The sequence below is a fragment of the Haemaphysalis longicornis genome, unplaced genomic scaffold (assembly GCF_048455015.1).
Source record: "Haemaphysalis longicornis isolate Haplotype H1 unplaced genomic scaffold, Haemaphysalis longicornis Haplotype H1 scaffold_7, whole genome shotgun sequence".
In the NCBI taxonomy this organism is placed as follows: Eukaryota; Metazoa; Arthropoda; class Arachnida; order Ixodida; family Ixodidae; genus Haemaphysalis; species Haemaphysalis longicornis.
This window is the reverse complement of record NW_027526422.1, coordinates 11,110,662-11,120,744: the sequence shown is the minus strand read 5'-3', so window position 1 is coordinate 11,120,744 and position 10,083 is coordinate 11,110,662.

Genomic DNA, 10,083 nt, shown 5'->3' with positions numbered 1-10,083 from the left:
CTGAATCCCCTTTCCTTAATTATGATGCAATTTTATAATTCCGACAATCTTTGAGGTTCATTAACATATACTTTTTTAGTATGCATAACTACAATATTTTTGGTAGTTTGAAGGTTTGGACGATGGGTAGAAGCCATACATACTTATTAGAGTGGCGCTGCTGCTCCACGCACGAATGGCGCCCGCACTTTCCTCCATGGGCGCCCGCTTCAAAACTCGATATGCTCGATATTTTGATTTCTTCCTGTTCCGTGGTGCCAGGCGCGTAGCCAGGATTTTTGTTCGGGGGGGGGGGGGGGGGGGGGGACTGAGGTTATTCTCCGCCCCCCCCCCCCCCCCCGAAAGAAAAAAAAGCGCGGTAGTTTGCAAGCGCCCTTAAAGGCTATGAAGATAAAATACATGTTTGGTTCATTAAAAAGACTGCCTTGTCCCGATAGCAATGACATCAGTTTTACAGCAAACTTAAAAGGAATTATCGATATATTAAATTAAACATTTGAAGCAATGGTGAATCCCCGCCCACTTTCCATCGGCGATTTCACTAAGACAGCACAGGATCTTGTTGGACGATTGGTGCCCAACGACCTTAAGTAACCGCCAAGGAACATGATTGCGCGATTGTATACGGGGCCTTCATTGATCTTATCATCTGAATTCCAACGTGCAGTTAACACACTCACAACTACGTTTTAGTGCTAGCCTATATATATATACCAGTCCTGCCGATGTTACTTCACTGCAGCGCTAAATTCGAAAATGTATGATATTTGTTGCATTGCATCGGTTGAAAAAACGTCTGTAATTGGAATGGAGCTGTGCGAGTTACCAAAGGCTAGTGCTATTAAATTGAACAAGGTTGCGTTTTGTCTTCAAATAGGCCCTTTAAGGTTCTCTCATTATATTGGTGTTGATTATGATTGTATTTATGCCAGGTTAAGTTGTAAACTGGGCGAAAATCCGCAGACCGCGTGGTACAATTCTATGCCCGTGATACAGGACGTACATTGCACGCACGGGAACCTTGTGCAGGCATTGCATTAAACGGCCATAGTTTCATGCAATTACTTGCTTTATTTCAACGTGTGGAGTATGATGAGTGTGACATCCGCAATAAAATGACGTAGGCCGTAAGAATTAGATTTTTTATTTAGTTGTTCTTGCCCAAAATGCAAAGTAAAATGTTTTTGCCTTCAACGTCCGTAGATTAGCTGCCAGTGTAAAGCCAATGGAGCTCATTCTGTGCAGTATACATCGAATCTTTGCACTTGCGTTACGTGTAGCGCAGGTCTTATCTCCAAAAAACGAGAGGCTATGAATCATGCACGCAAGAAGCGTTATGTCACTACCAATAATTTCAGCAAATATCAACCCTAAACAGACAGACATCACGCGCAATAACAGCGCTGTTAAGGGCGAAAATTACACGAACCTGGCAGTATTAATCCACACGCAAAGCGGAATAATTCAGCCATCGGCATTTGTTAAGTCATGTTAATTTGAAATTTGCGCTTCTGTTTTGAGTCTCAACGCAGTCCATTTCGTATACTATAGCTTCTATCAGGACTCGGGGCGGACATGAGAAGCTTGGGCTTTGTAACATAATGAATCTGGTTGACATTTCCGCACAGCCCAAATGTAGAGTCTGCTGTAATGAGCTTGACGTTCTCAAATAGTTGCATTACTACCGGTCAGGTTTTCAATGCTTCGTGCATAAATGCCCTATAATCTGCCTGAATGCGTGTACTATCAAGTTATACCTTTTCTGGAGCAGCCACCCCCTTTAGTTACCACTCCCAGATGACGTAGAGCAAGTCACTGCAAAGTTCGACATTCAATGCTGTATCGAACTTTATATTTGGCAAGAAAAAATAATAACGCACATATGGCGATGTCTGACCATACTCTTGCGGTTAGGCATGTTCTGTGCAAGCTGAGCAAAATATTGCTGCGTTTTGAATTTTGTCGTGAGACCTGAGGAAAGAGTTATAATGCGGTCCTACCATTTTGGTTTCAAACTTTAATGAAAGGACATACTTTTTTAGCTGACGCGTGCGCTGCCATTTTTCAGCCGAGTACACACTGCCGGTTTTAAAGCTAAACGATAACAAAGTATTTGCAGTTCATGAGCATGGGCGGCTCTGGAATGTATAGGGCGCACAGAAGTTTTGTAGTTTTCGTTGCAGACGTGGTAAATGGAAATTATGTTTGAAATCTCCTTGGTCCACCAGAAAACGGAGGATTGGACAGCTGTGCAGAGCCAGCATGACCTTCGGGCATGGTGCGATGCCCGAAACAAGTCAGCATTTTGTTTCCCGGAGTGCACCAAGAAAACATGCGTATTGGCATGGCCCCGCATACAGAAAGACCAAAGACTACAATGCTTTAACATGAAGCGGACAGTAATGACACAGTTAAACTATTTCCTTGGTTGACAGCGACCGTGATGTTCGAACTAAAGCATGGTTTCAGGCTACGACAGTATAGATTGGCTAAAAATTGCAAAGTTGTTTACCGTGATAATTCCTCGGTTATTTCCGTCACTTAAGAAATGCTGACGATTGCTCAAAATGTCCTTCATGCAACATTTTAGAATGTATACGTAGCAGTTGTGGATCCAGGAAGAATCACATCAGCGCGCACCCGTATGTGTGTGTGTATGGGGCGGGGGGACCTAGAGGGTAGGAGGCGGGGGGAGGTGTGCTGGTGCTCTTGAGAGGGCCTGTTGTATGTGGCCCGTTTATTTGATTAGAAAATTCCGTTGTCATGCACGACCGATTGAGCCTTGAAAGAACGGTACTCCTGCGCCCACAGAACTTCAAAGTAGGCCAAGAAGAGTTAAAGGAAAATTCTACCAGAAAGGCACGTTCGTTTCTTCGCCACTAGTGCGAAGGTCCTTCACTTGCGCTGCGCACGCTGCTATTGTTTTAAAATTGGTTGTAGTAGTGGATGCACGCGTCGATATGAAACGCGGTAACAAAAGTCCCGATAACGGGCACACCATGCGACAGCGGCTATCTCACATGGAGTTTCATCCCAGTAAAAGCAAACTATTAAAACTGCACCCAGAAAAATATATTTTTCACTCTTCATGTACTGATACTAAAGCTGTCCCGATACACTCTGAGTAATTCTCTCCAACTTCGTGCATAAGGGATCCGGACAGTTTATCGAACGCCGTTTTATCGAACGCCGTTTTATCGAAGTCGTTTTATCGAAAGTGTTTTTCTCGGCCTTTTCGAGTAACATAATTTGCAGTACGTTTTTTTAATTTCCTCCTCGCTATGTAATTTGCAAATCTTGTCTCCACAGCAGGCCCATTTAAAAACATTTATAGTCTGTCTTCTAGTTGACTTTTATTTCCTGCGTGTTTTTTTTTGTTTGTTTTTGTGATGCGCAAAATATGTCACCAGAATTTTTTGCTGTGTTCATTGCGCAACTGGTACTGCCATAACGAATCTCCTTGTGTCTCTATCCCCTCTGATCCGAAGCATATCACGGCATTGTGGCGTATTGATTAAAATGCCTCGATATGCTTCGTACCTTTTTGTATAAACCGCTTTTGTGTCGACACATAATCTAATTATTTCGCCGCGTATGTTGTACATACGCGGCGAAATGTTGTACATAAGTCAGGCACTTCTTGGCGCTTGAGGTTCCAATGTCAAAAACCTAACTGGAACGCTAGCAAAAGTCTCTCCCGATTTCTGCGTTCCTAATTCTTAATGGGATCTGAGTTCAGTTGCTAAGAGGTTACCAAGCCTTGTACTACTGTTCTCGTTGCCTCGCATGAACTAACGAGAAAAACGTTAGGTACAAAATTGTCACCGTACTGCAGGTTGGTTCGTTTTCATCTCCCTCTGGTTGCACCCCAGCAGACATGCTGGGGTGCATGCTCTTGCCTTTTTATCATAAGGCATAAAAACAGTAAGATCAAAATAGTAAACACCGAAAATGGAGAAATCATGAAGGTCTACTCAAAATACAGCGTCGTGACCCGATTACCTCTAAATAAAAATGGAAAAATTAAAAAATGAGAACGAGCAATACTATGGCCCGTGCGATTACCTGAACAAGGCACACAAAAAACCAACAAAATGCGCTGCCTGGTCGGGCGTGTTTCTCCAAGGACACCACGAAAACGTAAGGTTGGTGAATCAAAAGAGGGGGGCTAAGAGTGTTGACGCAAAAGTAGAAAATTATACGAAATCCTGTATTTTTTTTTATTTGAGCATGATTAACAAAAAACGTAAATTGTGATGGGATGGGCAATTGTCCAGCTGTACTAGCTTACGAGTTTCCCTAGCGCGAGATGACCTCTGACGACTTGTCCTACTTGACGAGTTCACCTATGACGAGTTGGCTGTGACAGGTTCCCTTGTGACGATTCTCCTAGACTCCACCACCTCTGTTGGGGTCTCACTATCACTGTCGGAACCCCCCTGTTCCAGTCACATAGCACTAATCTTTCAGAAGTTCTTGGCCCAACATTTCTCCAGATGCAAACAGTGTGACCCCAAGGTCCGAGTAGGAGTCGCGGGTAAACCACGTGACTAGAACAATTGTGGGGTACAAGACTCTGGATCACGTAATGATGAACCATGGCGCAAGGGATATATTTTTCAACACTAACCTAAACACGCCGATACACATCTAAGGAATATTGCGCACGGGGTTCGGGTTGGTACTATAGGGGCAAATTCTGTAATATAAACAAGGGGGTCGTACATGCTTGAGTGAAATCAATAAAGACTCGAAAAATAAAAATAATTTAATAAAACAAAGGTTATCGAAAACACTGTAAAGGCGCGTCAACATATATAGATAGGTTTTTTATGTAATGCACGGCAGAGACAATGTAGGAGGAAGGTTACTGCAGGTTAGGTTAATGCGATGGCCAGTTAAACAAAATAAACCCCGAAAATTACAATGCAAGCCGCAAAACCGCACTTTCGATAAAACGGACGTAGGTGGGTCGATAAAACGGCATTCGATAAAACGGCGTTCGATAAAACGGGCATTTTTTCGATAAAACGGCGTTCGATAAACTGTCTGGGAACCGTGCATAATAAAATATTTGGGCGTTTACAGGAGTTGAATTTACGTTTTCCCTCATTAAAAATCGCCTATCCTCTCCACCGTGGGCGCTTTCAATTACCAATTCAAACGCAAATTCTGCATTCGAAATAAAACGAGATAGACATTTTTAGCTCGCAGACACGAGGTACTGTGGTATCGTGTAAATATTAGGAAGTGAATATTTAAATATCAAAGAATGCATAATTGATTTGCACCGCACAACTTAACGTACAATGCAACCTCCATCGTCAAAAGACATCAGTGATCATGTAAGGAAGAAAATGGATGACCTTTTTCCAGTAGCGTTCTGCGCATGCGCGGGCTGCCGGTCCGCCATTCTTGGCAGGCCCCTCCGGCAAAGTAAACAGAAGGGCGCCCCCCAGCTCGCTGTTTGGGGAGAGGCTATGCTGTCCAGCGCTGCGCGTTTTTATTTTTTCTCTTTCAACAGCTCGAAGTGGGTCCGTAAGTGCACACAAAAAGGTCTTTCTAGGGAAAGGGGCAAAGACATTTGACGCTGACCACGCTGGAAGCCAGTGAGGGAGTAACAAAAATGAAAATAAGTAAAGAAAAAGGGGCGCTTCGACGGGAACGACGCCTGCTACCGTGACATTCATGTGAAAGGCACGGGTGACCGGTTGCTGCGGAAGGGGCTACAGTGCCAGGATATTCTTTGTGGACGAGTTCTACGAAAGCTCGACTTTTTGTGGGCGTGCATTGCTGCCAATTTTAGTTTGCCGTGGCGGCCGCTAGGAGGATCGGTACTGGAAAAAGGTCCATTCGATATCGCCGTTGTGACTCCGGCCCCTCAATATACACTGCTCTGGGCAGCCGCCGTCCAGGGAAAAAGCGGTCGTGGACGCAACGGAGGGCTTTAGTTGTGATAGAGGTCGAATATGGCCACTGATCGTTGTTACTGTCGCGACGCCGTCTGCCTGTGGCAGGGCTGGTGACCATCGTGCCTAAAGTCTGGGACTGGCTCGGGGAGCCGCAGCGCGCCCTTTTTGTCGACCCGCTGTTCTCCAGTTTCCTAGGTTATGGGAGAATACCTCCGAACAAATCTGCCTAAACATCGCCGTCGGAAGGGGACAACACTCAGTGCGCGTAATCTGAGCCCGCTCCAACAAAACCCTCCCGGGCTCGACAGAAACGTGAAAAAGGAAGAATGAAGGGCTGACGCGAGGAAGAGGGGCGAACCTTGCTGTGTGTCTCATTCGAAAAGGACCTCTGCCCACGCACGGCATTCATCCAGGTAAACTGCACGTTTCAACCATTACGTAGCCCCATCGCATTATTAAGTTAATTACCTTGCAGGAGTATTGAATGTGTGCCCACGGCCGCTTGATCTCCCACTTTCTAGGAGATGGAGCGGCCGTGGTCAGCCACCGCCGCTTGCACGTTGTTCTGCCTAACATACAAAGATCGTCTGTTCCCTTTCGGGCCTGCATTGTACCAGTCTTCAACCATCAATGGCCGGCGGTCCCTCTTTTTTTCCACCGCGAGTTTGTGCGGTCCACTCCTTGCTTCCCCGGCCGAGTCAATCTCCTCTGCTGAGAACGACTCAGCCGGCCATTTATTCTCTGTCTTGCCGCATGTCTCGCACAAAGGGATACAACGCATGCCATTAGCGTCCCGTGCGCTGAGCTTACCCGAAGGCACCGTCGCTTTTGGGGCTGCACCCCTCGGAAATTATCCCTCAGCGGTTCGCACCCCTCAGGCGCTTCGTTTTGTCACGGCCGGACTCGACTCCCTTTCCGCAGCGCAGAAAAAGAGCAGAGCTTTTGTGTAAACACCCATGCGAAGGGCAGACATGCACTTTCGTGGCATTTTCGTAGCATTTCGTGGAAAGTGCCATTAGTGGCACTTTCGAAGAATATGCAGCTTTGTTCACAGGCGTCGTACCAGGCATACAGGCAGCACGGCGACGGCCGGAAAAATTTCGGGGAGGGGGGGGGGGGGCTGAAATCCGGTCAGCCCCCCCCCCCCCCACCCCCCTGGCTGCGCCACTGCGTGGTGCGTATCTATACATATTTAGAGCTCGATGTGAGTTGGATAAAATTGAAATACATCAAACCCCTGTGCTACCTTGTTACTCACTTATTTAGCGCTAAAAGTGGCGTTTAGCGCACTTATTTAACGTTAGAACTGAAGCGTTTTTTTTTCCCTCAAACGTTACAGCGCCGTAATTGTCTGTTTATCAATAAGCAAGGAAAGAAGAAATTCTAGTGCTCGGCTTTGACTTCACCAGCAAGACAAAGTGGAAACTTGAGTTACAGAGATCAGGACTCAGACCAATCAGATCACGCTCGTTATGAACCGCCGGATTTCAAGGAGGCGACATGGGGTGAAAGAAACGTACTACGTATTTTCGAGGCGTTCACCATTGCCCGCATAATTTCCGCAGCCCCTTACATGCGCCTGACCCGCACTCAGATGGACAAATCAGAAACGCAACTGCGCAAACCTATCCGTGTTGCCCTGGGGCTCCCAAATTACAACCCACTCCACAAGATTCGACGAACGAAAGTTACACTCTAACATCATTCCGCATAGATATCTACAAAGAAGCGCAAGAGTCTCGTCTACGCGCTACTAGACAGGGACGAGCTAAACTCCGTTCACTGCGGGCACAAATTGAGGAACCAGAAGGCTATATTACAGACCCCCCACCCTGTGAGCACCTGCCGAGGCTGACTGTACATCCTATCCCCCGCCACATGAGCGTGGAAAACGACCACGAGCGCAGAGCCCACAGAGCGCGTGCAACCCGTCACTTAGTGGTGTAGAAGATGAACCAGGGTTGCACTCCGGTCTAAAATGACGCCGCCGTATCAAACGAAGGCACAGCTGCTACCACCGCATACTACGGGAACGAACAGAGTACTCATCGCTTCCTGGAAATCCATGATCCTGGCCATATCGAAGCGTTGTCCATAGTAGATGTCGTCGTGAACTTCCCTACCCCACCGAAACTGCTCATAAGGCACCGGGCAGTGAAGTTTGCGCGCGACTGCAGCGCCATCTCTCGCCGCCGCTTAGCAACTCCGGGTCGGTGGATGTCGCGACCGTCCGTTCAGCGCACGTAAAAACACGCGCGCTGCGTGCGGTTCCACGTTGTGTGGCGAAAGTTTTTTAAGAAACAGTTATAATTGCAAGTTGCAGGGTCCTAAAGGATCAAAATGCTGCAGGAAAGAATTAGTGGCCACGCCGCTACTGCTGCGTGCAGGACTGCCACAATCGCGAAAGGCAGCCGCCATCGTTCTATTACAGTGTCTAGAATTCTAGACACTGTAGTTCTATACAGGTTTCTCGGGCAGCCCTGTAGAATAAGCGTCGCAAGAAATGGATTTCAGCAGTAAGAAAGCCATGACATTTTTGTCAGTGGAAGGAGTAAAATTATGAGTACTATGACTGTTTATGCGCAGCGCAGACACGAAGGGCCGTAAAACTAAAACGTTTGCTTTCAGTGATCCATACACATAGCGCGCTGCGATGAATCGCATGCCGTCGTAGTATTTGCATAACACAAAGTATTAGGGCTTCCGCCACTATTGTTTTATCAGCAGTAACGTTTTTTAGCGACATTCACGGCACCGAATGAATGCCAAAGGCGGCACAAGAATATGTTCACAGCACTTCGCGGGTGATGCCAAAAGCAATGCCAAGACTGCCAATACGCATCCCGCTTTCTGCCCTACTTTGTTCCCTGTAGTGTACAGAGTTCGGCCACGCAATCCAAACGAGAGCGTGGCAAGCTATCAAAGGCAAGGTTGCATTCACTCGCGCTGACTTCTTTAATGCGTTTTGCGTACTCAAAGTTGAGGTTACTTTTGTTTAATTAAGCAGAGGATGGGGAGGAGGAGGAAATACTTTTTTGGATAATTCTGAACGGCCTGAACAAACTGTATCACAATTAGCCGCTAAGAAGACTCTAACATTCCTCACAAGATAGAAGCCGAAACTAAACAGAATCTCCGCAAAAACAAAACAACAACAACAACAACAAAAAAACAACCGCAGCTCCGCAGCAGATTTCCAACTGTGTGAAGTGCGTTTCCTTTGTCATCAGCTAATAACTTTTGGAATCCGTTGCTAATTAGTGACAACACCAACCGAGCTGAAGAAGGGCAACTAGAAAAGTAACTGCAGTGTGGTTGCGCGAACAGAGGAAACAACACAAACACGCTTCTGTCGTGGAGCGCCGTTGATACGCTGGGGTCACTTTATTAGGCTGTAAAACAAGAAAAAATTAATACTGACATGAATTGACGCAGTAAATAGCTTTCCTTGCTGAGAATGGGACTTCGCAATGATGTCTGTTCCATCAATTTCTTTCACAGCGCACACGCGCGCGGGAACGTACAATCTCTAACTTCTCGCGCACGCGAGGCCGACAGTAGTAGTTCAGCCCCGTAATTGCCCGGAAATCGCACGGAAGCACTTGAGACACGGGGAAACTGTTTGCCAGAACAGTTTTCAAGCACGAGACACCTTTAAAAAACAATCGCAGAAACGCAAAAACAAACAACCGAGAGGTGCCGAACATATGAACGCGCGCCCGCCGTCTGGCTCTCACCGAACCAAAGTTAGCTCAAGCTTCCGCGGGGCGGCGCTGGTTGTACGTTATTCGTCGCGCCCTCTGGGCAGTGACCGGTGCCTGACTGACAGCCAGGATGCGATCCACCGATCCACCGCCTCTGCTGTAACAAATTTAGCCATGTACATACGCGACATTCTCGGAGTACATCTAACCAGAGCTTTCGGTCGCACTCCGCTGGATCCGAGGTCATCAAGGGATACCAGGAAATGTGGCGGATCACCAACTCACGCGCAAAACCCCAGCTATCCCCGCGCATTGGCAAAAGTGTGGAGGAAGTCACGTGTTTTCGGCGGCCATTGGAAGTCACGTTAGCAACGGCGTCCTAGCAACGGCCCGCCCGCCGTCCGCCAGTCATGGAGGAAAGGCAGCGCCTGCCTTGTCGTCCGATTGCGAAGATTGCTGCTTCGCTT